Here is a 15689-nt window from a genome sequence, read left to right as displayed (position 1 = left end):
CTTCTATCACTACTGGAACTCCTTTAGCAATTAGTATAAGTACTCCACCTTTCCTTTGTCCCTGATATTCTGCAAAATATATATCCTGTAATCATTTCTTTATCAAATTCACATGCTCACTTCTTTCCAAATGTGTCATCTGTAGCATTACTGTTTGCACTGTGCATTTCTTAATTCAGTACTGTTACCTTTTTGTTTATACCTGTGAGGCCAGTCAGATTCCAAAACAATATGGGCAATGCAGTCATGAAGATATTATTGCCATCTACTGTATATGATAGCTTTTTAAATGTCTCTTTACAGCTTTTGCGTTACATGCACCTACTTTTGTTTGACAGGTTGATCCTTTATATAGTTGTTTTTGTCATCTCCATTTGAATCTGTCACAATTTACCAGATTTTTTGTTTTAGTGAAAACCGTAAAAAACACCCCAGAGCACCCCCATAACTTATTACCTTAATGCAAACACAAAACTATGTACATCTTCAAATAATGAAGTTTAACCTTTCTGATAGGAACAATTGTCACTTCGACAGCTACACTCGCAGGCATTAATGTAACCTAAAGTTAAAGTTAACCATGCTAAGATGCATGCATGTTACAGCCTGTTCTCCTACTTGCACTAATTGCTGTTTATTCTTGTCTTATTTTTATTCCCCTCCCAGATGTGAAAAACAGTTTATATACTTTCAAACAACATTAACATTTAGCCTTAAGAAAAAGTATACTGGCTATCTTTAACTAAAACTAAATTAGACACTGTTTTGGTAAATTCACTGAATAATTTAGGAACTAGAAAAGCTGCTATCTCTTATTCACTTCCTGTAATTTCAAACTTTTTTTTTTGCTAATCTACTTATCCTTGTACCTTTTAATTTTATGTTTCTTTCAACATACAATATCTAGACATATCTAGATTTATTGCCTTTACCTGTAGTCAGTTTGTTTCCATGGAAACATAAGAACAGAATGAACAGCTGCCCTAAGCTGCAGACTTCTGTACTCACACTGAACATTTATTTGTTAAACGAAAACTGTTCTTTACATTCATAGTGGTCTCTTGTTTTTAAAGCTCACTCACTTATACTAAAACTTGTTATTAGATTAAACCAATGGCATTAATCTAGACATTTCTATATGCAAAAGTAAAAGAAAACATCTCAACTCTACATATATTATAATTTGTCCAATTTTACATACCATCCCTCACCCCAAAAATACAAGATTACAGCCTATTAACTTAAAAGTGCTGTTGTCCGGCCTTTCTTCTCTTTTTACATTGTAATGTCTAGATTTCTTAAAACTGAGAAAGAAAAATACCTGTTTACTGTAGTATCTTTATCACACACAGTAATCACTGAAAATGATTTAACTACATAACATAATTTCTGTCATGAAATGTTTTATATAAATCCTGATAAGAACAAACAGTGTTTTACTTAGTTACTCCCCTCCTATTTTTGTGCCCTTCCAAACGTTAATGACATGAAGAGAGATGTATTCTTTCAGTCCCCCACAAGGTTAACAAAGTCAACAAAAGTCAATTCTTTCTTGTAAAGTCATATTTCACAACTGTGATTGATGCTTTATAGTCTCACATTCATTCACAAATGTCAGTGTTGCTGCTCTTCATTTGTTCATCTCCATCTCCCAAACCCAGACTCCCATTAAGTCCAAGGTACTCCTGATTCTTCTAGTCAACTCCTGCACTTTTTTTCTATCTCTCAGGCATTTTCCTTTGGAACATTGAAGAAGGTTTCACTGGAAAAAAAAATAAAATGTTGAAACATGCAGAATATCAAAAGTAAGACATCTTGAACTTAAACATATCGAGAAAGGAAAGCTATTTCCTTACCTGATATCAACCTTAACCCCCCCATAACAGTAGCCTCAAATTCATCTGATTAGTGGCAGTGTTATGGGAAGGTTTTTATTAAGGTAAGATATAGGGTTATGTTGGAAGAAGGGGCACTCTTAGGGTTAGTACCCATTACTAAGGTGGGATCTTTATCTCCTTCTTTCCTCTTAACATCTATACATTTCGACAGGAATACTATATTTTCCTGAAGACTTCCCTGCAGTTTGATTATGATCACTGTTTTTATCTCATCTCCTCCTATCTTAACTTAGTTATAGAGCCTCACCTTCCTCTAATACTGCCATAATTAAGTCTTCCATAAATATTTCCATTTGTATTTTTCCTTGGTTTTCACATTCATCTGCTTTATACAAATTTGTATTATTTTTTTTTTAAATATCTGTAATACTTCTGTAGGTTATTTTTGTTGTAATAGGCTTCCTCAGTTTGGCACCAGCCCTTTCTTTTTCTGTCGCCTAAGTCATTCTGCTAAAAGTTTTTGTGCTCTGGAGTTGTTATTAGAAACAGTTGCTTAACAACAGTCTTTATAAACTCATGTATATTATCCAAATACTCCCTTATTTTGTCTTTAGCACTCTGCAGTTCATTTTATTCTGTGAGATTCCCCTTATTCTGCAATACTTTAACCTTTGTTAGCCCCTGCAAATATTTTTTCTTAAACCATATCCCTTTTTTATTTTTTACTGTTTTTAAACTCCATTTTCAATTTAGTCCACTCAGCTATCCTTTCTGAAGAAATTTCTATTTTCCCTAATAACTCTTGAATAATTTCAACTACCCATTCCTTAAATTCCTCTCCTTTTAATATGTGGATGGGAAAGAGCCAGTGACTCAGTTTTACTTCACTATTCTGCATTTTTATCTTAGTTTTTATCAGTGCATGATCTGAAATAGTAAATATGTGCTGAGCTTTCAATTAAGTGCACATGTTCCTGTTGAATATAATTTCTATCCAGTCTAGCCCAGCTATTGTACAGTGGGCAATAATATGCAAATTCTCTCTATGTTCCTACTACTGAATTTATGTCTTCCATACCAAATATGTCTGTAAATTTCTTCAGAAATGTACCTTATTTTGTTATATTTTTCCTTCTTGGTACCCCTGATACATCCTTATCATTACAAATCAAGTTGCAGTTCCTACCTCTAAGTAATATTCCATGCTGAAAACTGATTATTTCTCTCCAAATTTTCTTACACTCCGTAATAGCATTTTTGGTGGAATATACAGTGGATATAAAAAGCTTACACACCCCTGTTAAAATGCCAGGTTTTTGTGATTTAAAAAAATGAAACCACAATAAATAATTTCAAAACTTTTTCCACCTTTAATGTGACCTATAACTTCTACAATTCAATTGAAAAACAAATCTGTTAGGGGAAAAATATGAAAAATTAAAAAACGTACAATAAGCTGGTTGCATAAGCGTACACACCCTTAAACTAATACTTTGTTAAAGCACCTTTTGATTTAATTATAGCATTCTGTCTTCTTGCATACATACCTGCCATCAATTAAAGAGACTCTGATTATCCCCCAAATAAATGTCAGCTGTCCTAATAGGATTTTCCTGACATTTACTCAGTTGCCTGCTACAGCATGAGCCATGGTTTACTGAGATCTTAACAAAGCATCAAAGGTATCTCATTGTTGAAAGATATCAGCCAGGAGAAGGGTACAAAAAAATGTCCACAGCATTGGATATACCATGGAACACGGTGAAGACAGTCATCAAAAAGTGGAGAAAGTATGGGACAACAGTGACGTTGCAAAGAACTGGATGTCCCTCCAAAACTGATGATAAGACAAGGCGAAAACTGGTCAGGGAGGCTGCCAAGAGACCTACAGCAACACTGAAGTAGCTGCAGGAATTTCTGGCAAGTACTGGTTGTGTACTATATGTGACAATCTCCCGTATTCACCATATGTCTGGATTATGGGGTAGGGTTGCAAGACAAAAGCCTTTTCTTACACAGAAAAACATCCAGTCCTGACTAAAATTTGCAAAACAATACATAGTCTCCCAAAAGCATGTGGGAAAATGTGTTATGGTCTGATAAGACCAAGGTTGAACTTTCTGGCCACAGTTCCAAAAGGTATGTTTGGCGTAAAAACAACACTTTAAATTACCAAAAGAACACCATCCCCACGGTGAAGCATGTTGGTAGCAGTATCATGCTTTGGGGTTTCTTTTCTTCAGCTGGAACTGGGGCTTTAGTCAAGGTGGAGGGAATTATGAACAGTTCCAAATACCCATCACTTTTGGCCCAAAACCTTCAGGTGCCTGCTGGAAAGCTAAAGATGAAGAGGAATTTCACCTTTCAACACGACAGTGACCCCAAGCATACATCCAAATCAGCAAAAGAATGGCTTCAGATGAAGAAAATTAAAGTTTTAGAATGGCCCAGCCAGAGCCCAGACCTAAATCCAATAGAAAATCTGTGGGGTGACCTGAAGAGGGCTGTTCACAAGAGATGCCCTCACAATCTGACAGATTTGGAGAGCTTTTGCAAGGAAGAGTGGGCAAATATTGCCAAGTCAAGATGTGCCATGTTGATAGACTCATACCTAAGAAGACTGAATGGTGTAATTAAATCAAAAGGTGTTTCAACAAAGTATTAGCTTAAGGGTGTGCACACTTATGCAACCAGTTTATTGTACGCTTTTTTTATATATATTTTTCCCCTAACAGATTTGTTTTTCAATTGAATTGTACAGGTAGGTTACAGGTCACATTAAAGGTAGGGAAAGTTATGAAATGATTTATTGTGGTCTCTCTTTTTTTATGTCTAAAAACCTAGCATTTTAACAGGGGTGTGTATACCTTTTATATCCACTGTAAATGCATACCACTGTAATCTTCCTCCTTTGCCAATAGCCCCTTACTATCACAAATCTGCTATTATTGTCTTTCTTTCCTCTTCTGTCACTATTGGGGCCCCTGTAGCAATCAGGATTATTACCTTCCGTTCCTTTCTTCCTGATATTCTGCTGAATATCCATTCTGAAATCCTTTCTTTGTCAAATTCACATGCTTATTTTTCCCAAATGTATATCTTGCAGCCTAGCTATTTGCATTCTGTGTTTCTTAATATAATTCAATACTCTTTCTTTTTTTGTCTATACCTGTAAGGTCATTTACATTCTGAGATGCTATGGATAGACGTAACTATTATGATAAAAAGCAGTTGTTCCCACTTATTATATATGGCAGTTTTTTGAATGTGTATTTCCAGCTTTTGTCTTGCATGGATCCACTAATGTTTGGCAGGCTGACTATTTATACATTTGTTTCTTCTCATCTCCATTTGAACCTATGTCACATTTTCAAGAATTTTTGCTTTTAGGAAAACCCTCAAACAGAAAACTAAATAGATTATAAGAACACCAGATCCCCTGTTAACTAAAAACACACACACACACAAAACTGTGCACATTTTCTTTTTTTCTCAATTGTTTTTATTGAAAATTTTAACAACAAACATTAATATATGATGATGGAAATACTATAAAACAAATATACATATATAAAAGAACAATAATAAACAATGACTAAAATAACTATTTAAAATGGTGTTTACTATAAAGCAAAACTTTTTAAACAGAAAAAGAAATATGATGAGTAATTGTTAGCTAAATGTTCTTGACTTGATCATGATAAGTTCAAGATGACAAACTTCATTTGCCAAGTGTACAAATTCCTTCATAGTAGGAGTAGGCTGATTCTTCCAGTTCTTGGTGATGAATCTTCTCACTAATGTTAAGATACTCCATAAAAAAAGAAGTTATGTACCCTAATGTTCCATGTGAGTTGTTCATCTCACCTTCATTCTTACAGATAGGTTCAGAGCCGATCCTAGGCTCCAAGTCGGCCAACTACAAAGCTCGAGGTCTTCAGACAGCTCAAGGCCAAGTCCCTATCCCATGATGCACCTTGAGTTACCTCAGATCTTGTTTGCTGCCTCTAATAATACCATATGCCATTCTGTCATTTTTATAAGGTAAAAACCATAGGAAAGACAAAGCAACCATGATAAAACATGAATCTCAGTCCTCGAAAAAGCCTGGAGGGGGTCGGCGGGTGGGAAGTAAGAATGAAGGCGAGATGAACAACTCACATGGAATGTTATGGTGAGGACATAACTTCTTTATGTGAAGTTGTTCTATCTTGCCATTCATTCTTACAGATTGGTAGCTTCCCAAGCACCATCTTTCTCGGGTGGCTCAAGGGAGTGTGTTCCTCAAGACAGTAGAACCAAAGGAGGCCCTGTCCCTGGAGGCCCTATCAACTTTGTAATGAGTGATAAAGGTATTAGGCTTTGACCAAGTGGCTGTTGCACAAATATTGTCTATTGGTAGCCTAGCTGAAAATGCAGAAGATATGGACACAGCTCTGGCTGAATGAGCCTTAATTTTGTGTTGTAGAGACAAATTGGCAGCTGAGTAAGTGAAAGTGATGCAGTCAGATAACCATTTTGATAGAGTTGTTTATGCCACAGGCATAACTTTTCTAGAATCTGAAAAGGAAACAAAAAGTTGTTCAGATCTTCTGAATTCTTTGGTTCTGTCTAGGTAAAATCTGAGTTGTCTGTGAACATCAAGTTTGTGCAGCATGTACTCCAAATAGTTGGTGTATTTAGGGAAAAACACTGGTAAATCTATAGTTTGGTTAAGGTTAGCTTCAGTCCAAACTTTAGGTAAGAATGAAGGATTTGTTCGCAGTGAAACTCTGTCAGCATGAAAAACCAAATACGGAGGTTTTATGGACAAGGCTTGTAGTTTTGAGACTCTTCAGGCAGACGTGATGGCTACTAAAAAGATAGTCTTCCAAGACAAAAATTTCAAATTGCTTGAAGAAGCTGGCTCAAATGGTGGGAGAATAATGCGTCGGAGCATAAAATTTAGGTTCCAGGGGTATAAGGGGATTTAACTGGTGGTCTAAGGTAGAAAGTTCCTTGGAGAAAGGCTTTGGATAGCTTGTGTGACATTACGTTAAAGCCTTCAGTACCGAGATGAAAATTAGAGATGGCAGCAAGCTGCACACGAATTTTAGCTGCCGCCACTCCTTTGTTGAAAAGCATAGTCAAAACTTCTAATATAGAGGAAACAGAGGCTTGGTAAGGGTCAGTGTTATTCTGAGAAGCCCATATGGAAAATCTCTTCCATTTGTTGAGGTACAACTTCCTAGTAGAGGATTTATGAGAAGATATTAAGATATGTTACGTTTCGTTTGGGAGGGTGGAACCTGGCTATGTTGGGAATTGGAGCAGCCAAGCTGTCAATTTTAGGCACTGAAGGGAGGGATGAAGAGCCCATACATCAGAAGGTCCGGAACTGGGTCTAGAATCCAAGGCTCTTCCAACAGATGAGGTCGAAGGAAGGGGAACCAAATCTGACGAGGCCATTGATGGGCTATTAGAATGATGGTCCTTCCCATGGCTTTGGCTTTCTGTAATACTTTGGGTAGCAGGGGAATTGGTGGAAATGCGTAAAGGAGACCCGGAGGCCAATCATATATGAATGCGTCCCTTGGGGAATCTCCTGGAGGGGGAATCCGGGCAAAGTAGCTTCTGCATTTTGTGTTCATTAGGGATGCAAAAGATCTCAGCAAGGTTGCCCCCATTTGCGGAATGTTCTTTCTGCTATTTATTTTTGACGGATCACTCGTAAGGCAACAAAATTGCTCTGCTCTGTTTGTCTGCAATCACATTGGATTTTCGCAGGATGTGCATTGCTATCAGAAAGTGCTGGGTGGATGTAGCCCACTGCCATACTCTTAGGGCCTCTTGACAAAGGGAATAGGACCTGGTTCCTCCTTGTTTGTTTATGTACCAGACCACCGACATGTCCGTCTGAATCACAATTGTCCCCAGAAGGAGAGAGTCCTGAAAGTACTGCAATGCCAAGAGTACTGCTCTCATCTCCAGGTCATTGATATGCAGATGTGTCTCTTTTTTGGACAATGTGCCTTGGGCTGTTCTTCCTTGAAAAAGACCCCCCCACCTGATCAGAGAAGCGTCCATGGTCACAGTGGCTGATGGAGGGGGTAGGATAAAAGGATGACCTATCGTTACTTGAAGAGAGGTCAGGCACTACCGAAGATCCTTTTTGCATGTGTTTGTTAGAATAATGAGATGTGACATTGGGAGCTCTAGATAAGACCATTGCGTGAACAGAAGCCATTGTAGAGTCCACATATGCATACGACCCAATGGAATTGCTAATATTGCAGCTGCCATCATACCCAGCAATTTTAGCACTTCTGAGGCTGACACCTTGTTTCTGGAAATGACATTCAGAATTTGCTGATGAAGTATTGATATCCTTTCTAAAATAAGTTTTAAAGTGGCAATGGTGGTGTCCAAATCTGCTCCGATAAAAACGATATGTTGCAATGGCGACAAGGCAGATTTTTCTGAGTTTATGGTAATCCCTACTTGATTGCAAAGAGTAAGTGTGGTGTCCCTGGTTTGTATAAGCTGATAACCAAAAAAAACAGCACTCAAACGAAGTCACAGGTCACTAGTCTCTCTGAAATGGTTTATTCGATAGTACATCCAAACAGTTAAGCATTTTCATCAAAAGAATTTTCACTTCATCAGATCTTTTGATGAAAGCGCTTAACTGTTTGGATGTACTATCGAATAAAGCATTTCAGAGAGACTAGTGATCTGTGGCTTCATTTGGGTGCTGTTTTTTTTTGGTTATTAGTCTTGCTTCACAGCATCTACCATTGGTTTTATTTGTATAAGCTGATGCCTGGTGGTGGCAGTGAGGAGCCAATGTCTAGGTACGGAAACACCTGGAATCCCAAACACCTCAGGTGAGCCGTGACCACTGCCATATATTTGGTGAACACTCTGGAGACTGCAGTGAGGTCAAAGGGCAGGGCTCAAAACTGGTAGTGTTTCGCTCCCAGCCGGAAGCACAGATGATCCCTGGATGGTCTGGCCATTTTTATGTGGTGGAACGCATACTGGAGCTCTATCGAGCACATCCAATTGTCTTTCCTTAAAAAGAGAAGTATCGACTGTAGCGTGACCATTCAGAACTTCTCCTTCTTGACAGATCTGTTTAGTCTGTTGAGGTCCAAAATAGGCCTCCAGTCCCCTGTCTTTTTTGGAACTGAAAAGAATCTTGAGTAAGTTCCATATCCTATCTGGTCTGCTGGGACCAGTTGGATGACTCTTTTTTTGTAGCAACCTTTGGACCTATAGTGTTGCTTGTTCCCTGCAACAGGGTGGGACATCCGAGACTTTTGTTATCAAGGGGGGTGGAGTGGCAAAAGGAATAAAGTATCCTCCGGATATTCTGCTTTGTACCCATTTGTCATTTATTTTTAGCCAGGCGTCTTGATACAAAGATAAGCAACCCCCGACTGCCTCCAGAGTAGGACAGTCAGGCTTCCTTTCAGGAGCGCTGTTAGGGGTCCCCAAATAACTGGTCTCTATCTACCTGATTTTGCGGACCCCCTCTGGCGTGAGGGTGGCGTCTTCCATTATTGCCCCCTCATCTGCTCCTGGAGTGGGGGTTCACCACGTGTGTCCAGAAAGGCACCTTGGCCTTTTCGTAACTACATCTTTCCTCCCTTTTGACCCTTTGGGTAGGGTCTAGTAGGGGTGGAAAAACTGACTCTGATGGCAGACAGAGTCTTTCCTTCTTGCTCACACAAGTTTCCTTAACTTTGGGCCTGAAAAGAGACGAGCCGTCAAAAAGGGTGTTGACAAAGGACCTAAAGGGCTCCACAAAGGAACTTAAGCGCATCCAAGAGTGCCTCCTAAGAGCAACCCGCTGCCCTACTCATTCCATCAGCTGCATATGAAATCAGATGCATGGAAGAGTTCACTATGGAATTAAGGGTAGCAAGCTGGGACGCAACCTTGTCTGTAGCTTCCTCAGCTACCATACCCTGTAGAGTATCTCCAAGCTCTGTTAGGAGGTCTCTTTGCAGTCTTGTGAATTGTTTAAGGTAGTTCAGTGAACGCATGGCAAAAGTCGCTGAACTAAACATGCACTTCCCATATCTATCCATGATCCTAGAGTATCTGTTAGGAGGATGGACAAAGGAAGAAGTTTCTGACATCTCCTTTTTGGCGGCTGCCACCACCACCACGGCATCAACAGGCACTCCCTTTTTGAGAAAGGTCTTATCGTGAGGGGCAGAAATAAATTTATTCGGCCTCCTAGGGACAGGCTCCATGGTGTCCGGAGACTCCCACGCCCTTCGTGAGACCAGCTCCATAAGCTCATCGAAGGGGGGAGACACCCAAGAGGTGGAGGGCTGAGACCCAAAAGCTTTCAGGAGGACCGACTCATCCTCAGTAGGATTGGTAGGCTTCCAGCCACCCCTCTGCTTTAGGATTTCCAAGATATCTGCAAATGAGATACCTTCAGAGGGGACGGTGGGGACCCTTCTGATTCATCCAGTCAGTGTCAGATGTGCTAGACTCCTGCGGGGAGTCTAGATGCTTCCTCTTGCAAATTCTGTTCCTGGGAACCTTATCAGTGGGAGCTTCTGGTGAGGTCTTGGAAGAGCAGGGACCACCCATTTGGGCTTCCTGAGGCTCAGGGTCTCTACGCTTCAAAGGGATCTGTCAGGCAGAAGTAGACACAGACGCTTTTAGGGAAGAGATAGTTGGTCCTGAAGTTGTGGATGTCCTGGGGGACATTACTCTCCTCATGGCCTCAACTGCTGCGGTGTGAGGGAACCTCCGGATCCGAAGAAACAGATGATTCCTTCGGCACTGGAATAGTGGGCTCTGATGCAGAGGTAGGACCAAACACATCTGAGCCGAAGCCCCAAGAATCAAAGTTGGAACTGAAAGATTGGTCCGACTATCCTCTCCAGACCCGACCGGCGAGTGTCTGCTCCTAGACTCCTCGATGGGCATCGAGGAAGTCTGAGTAATCGGAACTGATGGCACTGGAACAGGTGTCTGCCCCGAAGGCTCCACAATCATCATTTCCAACTCCTCTGACTCCGAAGGACTGGTATGGCTCAGAGGAGTAAAAGAAGTAGATGGGGGAATGTTTTTTGGTTCTGAAACCACTTGGGTCGGTGCCAATAAAAAATTGGCAAACACTAGTGCCTGTAACAACGTCTGCACCACACGATGCACATCCAAACCCGATAGGCTTATTGAGGACCGAGAAGAATGGATCAAGGGTAGCACCGACTGTAGGATTGGTGACTTTAGTACTGCAGAGACTGGTTCCAAGACTGGGGACCGGCTCCGAAATGAAAAGACACACGGCTCCAAAGACTGTGGAGCTGACGTCGATCATTTTTTTGATGATGATGGATCCAAGGCTCTCTCTTCTGAAGAAGAAGATTTAGAAGATTTTGGGGATTTACTAGTTTTGTCATGGTCGCCCAAAGCTGCTTGGAAGGATGATTTTAAAAGTCCTCTGTCAATTAGCTTTCTTTTTCTTTCATGTAGGACGCAACTACGGAAAGAATGACAGATGGAGCAAATCTCTTGCAAATGCAAAGCACCCAGACAGTAAACACAATTGACATGACTATCAGTCACAGACATTTTTTGTCCACACTTTGGACATTTTTTAAACCCAGACTTGGGTTGCTTTTCCTTATCCTGATCAACCATAATGCAAATGCACACAAGAAAACTTTGCTGTAAGAGTATCAAACTACACACACAAGTGAAAAAACTATCAAAGTCAACACACACACAAGTATTTAACTGTAATTAGCCCTTAAAATACACGGGCTCTATAAAGACAAAAAGAGTCTAAATGTAAAGAATTGAAAAATCTCAAATAGCACACCACTATGTTAAACAGTAATTAGCCCTAAAACAAAATGGGCTCTATAAAGTCTAACTACTAGTACTAATAACACTCTTATAACTATGATTACTAGATATGTAAACACTTCTATTCTACCAAAAAGGCACACCAGAAAGGGAAGTGAGATAGTAAAGGCCTTATAAACAAAAACGGCCTTAAAATGCTATAAAGAGCTAAAGAAAGCTAAGGAATATATAATATCTAAGTGTTATGAAAAATATGAAGAAAACCCAAACTACAATAATGTATAATACAGTAAATATCTATAGAAGAAAAAACGACACTAGCCCAAGCTGTGAGGAAACCTCCGATCTGTTGCAGTGGCAAACTAGATCTGGGGTAACTCAAGGTGCATCATGGGATAGAGACTTGGCCTGGAGCTGTCTGAAGACATCGAGCTTTGTAGTTGGCCGACTCGGAGCCGAGGATTGGCTCCGAACCCATCTGTAAGAATGAATGGTGAGATAGAACAACTTTACATCAGGGTGTTTTATTTTTGAGACACAAGTTGGAATATGTGTATTAAATAAAAGAGATGTTGCAAAACATATGCTGCCACTCAGCTTTGACATTTAGTTTACATCTCCAGCATCCTATGTTTTATTATAGATCAGTTCAACTTTTTGTAGTGTGATAAAGGTTCTTTGTAAGAACTTCCAAGAGAATATCTTCCACCTTAGTTATGAAGTAGTTGTTTTGAAGTTCGGAGTATTAATTTATCATCTTCACTGGGGGAGTTATTATGAACAAGTCTAAAATAATCCTAGTAGCTTTCTCTGTGACATACTGTTGATTTCTTAAGTACCTTATATATTTTAGATAGACGTCCCTTTCTGATTATTTTCTGGTGCATTAGAATAATGAGTATATCAATGAATGTGGGGAAGTATTTCCCTCTATTGGTTTCATTAGATTAATCTTATATTCAACTAATTGACTACAGTTTTGAATTTTTAACTACATGTCTTTGTTTAACCCAAACTTATTAATGATATGGTCAACATTTTGTAACTTCCCATTGTCTAGTAATTGATATCAGTATAACAGGTTTTAAATGTAGTCATTGTTGTTAAATTAAATGTATTAATACTATTTGAGTACAGGCAATTGGAAATATAAAGAAAATCCATGCTTTCAACTGCTGATGTGCACGATTTTACATCTGTTGTAAATGTGAATAAATATCTGGGCAATGTTACACCAGTTAATAGTAGAGAATACATTTGTTCTAATGAAGGTCATGTTTTGTCTTTAGATGAACAAATTCTAGTACTAGAAAGGAGTCTTTTAAGTTCAAAACTATTCGACTTGACAATGTATTTTTAAGTGAAAGTGCTATAAAGGGGCCATGTCCCCAGGGGCCTAAGAATCTGGAAGTATCCACAGGGAGTAGAAGTAAATTCAGTGTTCCATTTGGAATTATTGGAATTATTTGACTGCACTGGTTTAGAACTTATAAGACTCATTATTAGGGAAAATGAAAGATCCCTGAGTGAACTTAAAGACAACATATCGAAATTAATTGATTCTATTACAGCAGATTTAGACTTTCAAAGGCACAGAGACCATTTTAATAAAGTGCTTGAAGTGACAGATAAGCTTATACAGATCAAACGCAGGAAGGATAAATAACTGATCTGTGATGATACAAATTATCAAAACAAGAGAGTGTACCCCCTACCAGTAAAACAATACCAAGCACCCTCTTTTCCAGGAGACAATGTTTCTCATCCTAAAGACAACAGTGATGGTATGGGCAACACAGTGTTCCCTTTAGAGGAACTTCACCCAAGAAGATCCGAGAGATTGGTGAATCAATGGAGAGAGAATTCAGAATGGTCACAGAACTTAAGTACCATGAGAGGTTTGATGAGACACAAATTCACCAATAGGAACAACAGCATATACAAAGCAGAGATTTTAGAAATGGTGAACCTAGGTTATGACACATGTACTGATGGCATACATGCTGACACTGATGCAGTGAGCATTATGTCATTTTATGACTTTAAAATGTACAACTTTACAGATATCAATATGGAACCAGCACACCACCTTTTATTTCTTAAAGGCCTTAATTTCATTCATTGGAGTAGGGCCAAAATTGAGGAAATGCTTGTTGATCTTGTTATTTTCAAGGAAACTGAATTTGCAGTATGCAGATAACAATTGGGCTGACATCAACACTTATAACCTCAGGAGGAAGAACATTACTAATCCCCCTTTACATTCTGTTGTGAATATATTTGAGGAAATGTGTGAAAGGGAAAATCAGACAAATCCTAAGAAATGTTAACACACCTTTCACAATCTCTCTGTTCAAGGCAGGGAAATTTTACACTGTGTAATATCTAACTCAAATGCTAGATGTATGAAGTCTGACAAAGGGGGAGGGCTCGTGATTATGGACACACATAACTATTCAGGTCGAATGTGCAATCTCCTTGGTGACAATGATACATACACCACTGTATCTCTCAATGAGATTAATATTGCTTTTTGGGGAATCAAAGTAGTTCTGGATGAGCTACTCTCATCTGATAACATTGCACAGGAATTATATGTTTTTTTTATGGGTTCTGAACCACATTATTACAAAAATTTTCGAGATTCCTAAAATCCACTCCAAAATAGATGATCTGCTGTTGAGACCTATTGTTGCATTGGGTGGCTCGGCTATGCAACCATTGGCAAAATACATTGATGTTGAGTAAAAACTCACGTTCAGCAACTTTCACCACATTTTGCGTGACTCCTGGGACCTTTTAGACAAACTCCATAAGGTAGACACCAGTCAGGATTAGATTTTTGCCATGAGTGATGTACAGAGTTTGTTCTCTGTGATTCCCTACGATGAAGTTCTGCAATGGTTTGGGGGAATGGTCATTAGATTTAACCACATTAGTGAAACAGAAACATCACTGATCCAGGAATTCATGAATATTGTTCTTAGTAACAATTTTTTGGTATTTAACGATGAATACTTTAAACAACAACTTGTTATTCCTATGGGGGTGGCATATGCCCCCACATTTGCCAACAGTGTTCTACTTAAATGGGAGATGGATATATTATTTAAATTATCAGCCTTTGGAAAGTGCATAGGGTATTTCAGCTACCTGGATGACTTGCTTTTCATTTGGCAAGGTATGGAAATGGAATTCAGTGAGTTTATGGTTCAATTAGAACACACTACTAGTTTCCTGAAGTTTACTCACTGCACTAATCACGATGTTGACTACTTGGATGTATGTATCACGCTTTCACCTGTCACTGGATTTGAAACTAAGGTGTATAGAAAGCCCAGCTTCTGCAACTCATTTCTCTTCTTTACTAGTTGTCACCCATGCCATCAGAAGAGGGGGAATCATTAAAAGTCAAATGATCAGAATATTCAGACTCATGTCAAATGATGACACATGCATCAGAAAGTTCGAAGTGCTTCAGCGGATGTTTAGTGATCATGGATATCCTGAATCCTTGCTAAACACTGTGCAAGAACTTATTTGAGCAGAGAGGCATGGTAGTTATGCTTCTCTTTTCCGGTACAGTTTGTAACGTGATATTTTAGTGGAAGCTGTGGTTGACTGTACTAATTACACACTACACTCTTTATGGAACAGTATGGTGCTGCACTACAGTTTGGATGTGAAGCAAATTGAACACATTATCAGGAAGAACTGGAATGTGTTCAACTGCCAAGAACATACTAAAAGACTAAGTGAAGCATCGTTAAGTTTCACTTACAGAAACAAAACCAACATTGAGTATTCTGGAGAGAGAAAATTAAATCTTCATCAAGGGGACTTTCCCTTAATGCTCAAATGTGGTCGCTATCCTCAGTATTACCACAATGAAACCAAATACGAAGGGGAGATTTTTGACAAAATTAAGATAAGAACTAGGGGTGGAAAATTTTCTTTCACCTTTGAGAGAGTGGTTTATCTAACTACATGCTCCCAGCATTTGGCATTTTACATTGGAAAGACAGTGCTTTC

At 39.0% G+C, this 15689-nt stretch overlaps 1 protein-coding gene across 4 annotated transcripts in view; it reads left to right on the top strand.

Annotated features, from left to right (window-relative positions):
* The window catches only part of LOC122802629, a 1172105-nt gene that overhangs the window by 406228 nt on the left and 750188 nt on the right, over window positions 1-15689 (top strand). The gene's annotated exons all lie outside the window — the stretch shown is intronic.

This window comes from Protopterus annectens, chromosome 5.part0 (genome assembly GCF_019279795.1).
Source record: "Protopterus annectens isolate FY-2018-M chromosome 5.part0, PAN1.0, whole genome shotgun sequence".
In the NCBI taxonomy this organism is placed as follows: domain Eukaryota; kingdom Metazoa; phylum Chordata; order Ceratodontiformes; family Protopteridae; genus Protopterus; species Protopterus annectens.
Note: the sequence above shows the minus strand (reverse complement) of the source record. Positions and strands in the feature narration are given on the sequence as shown.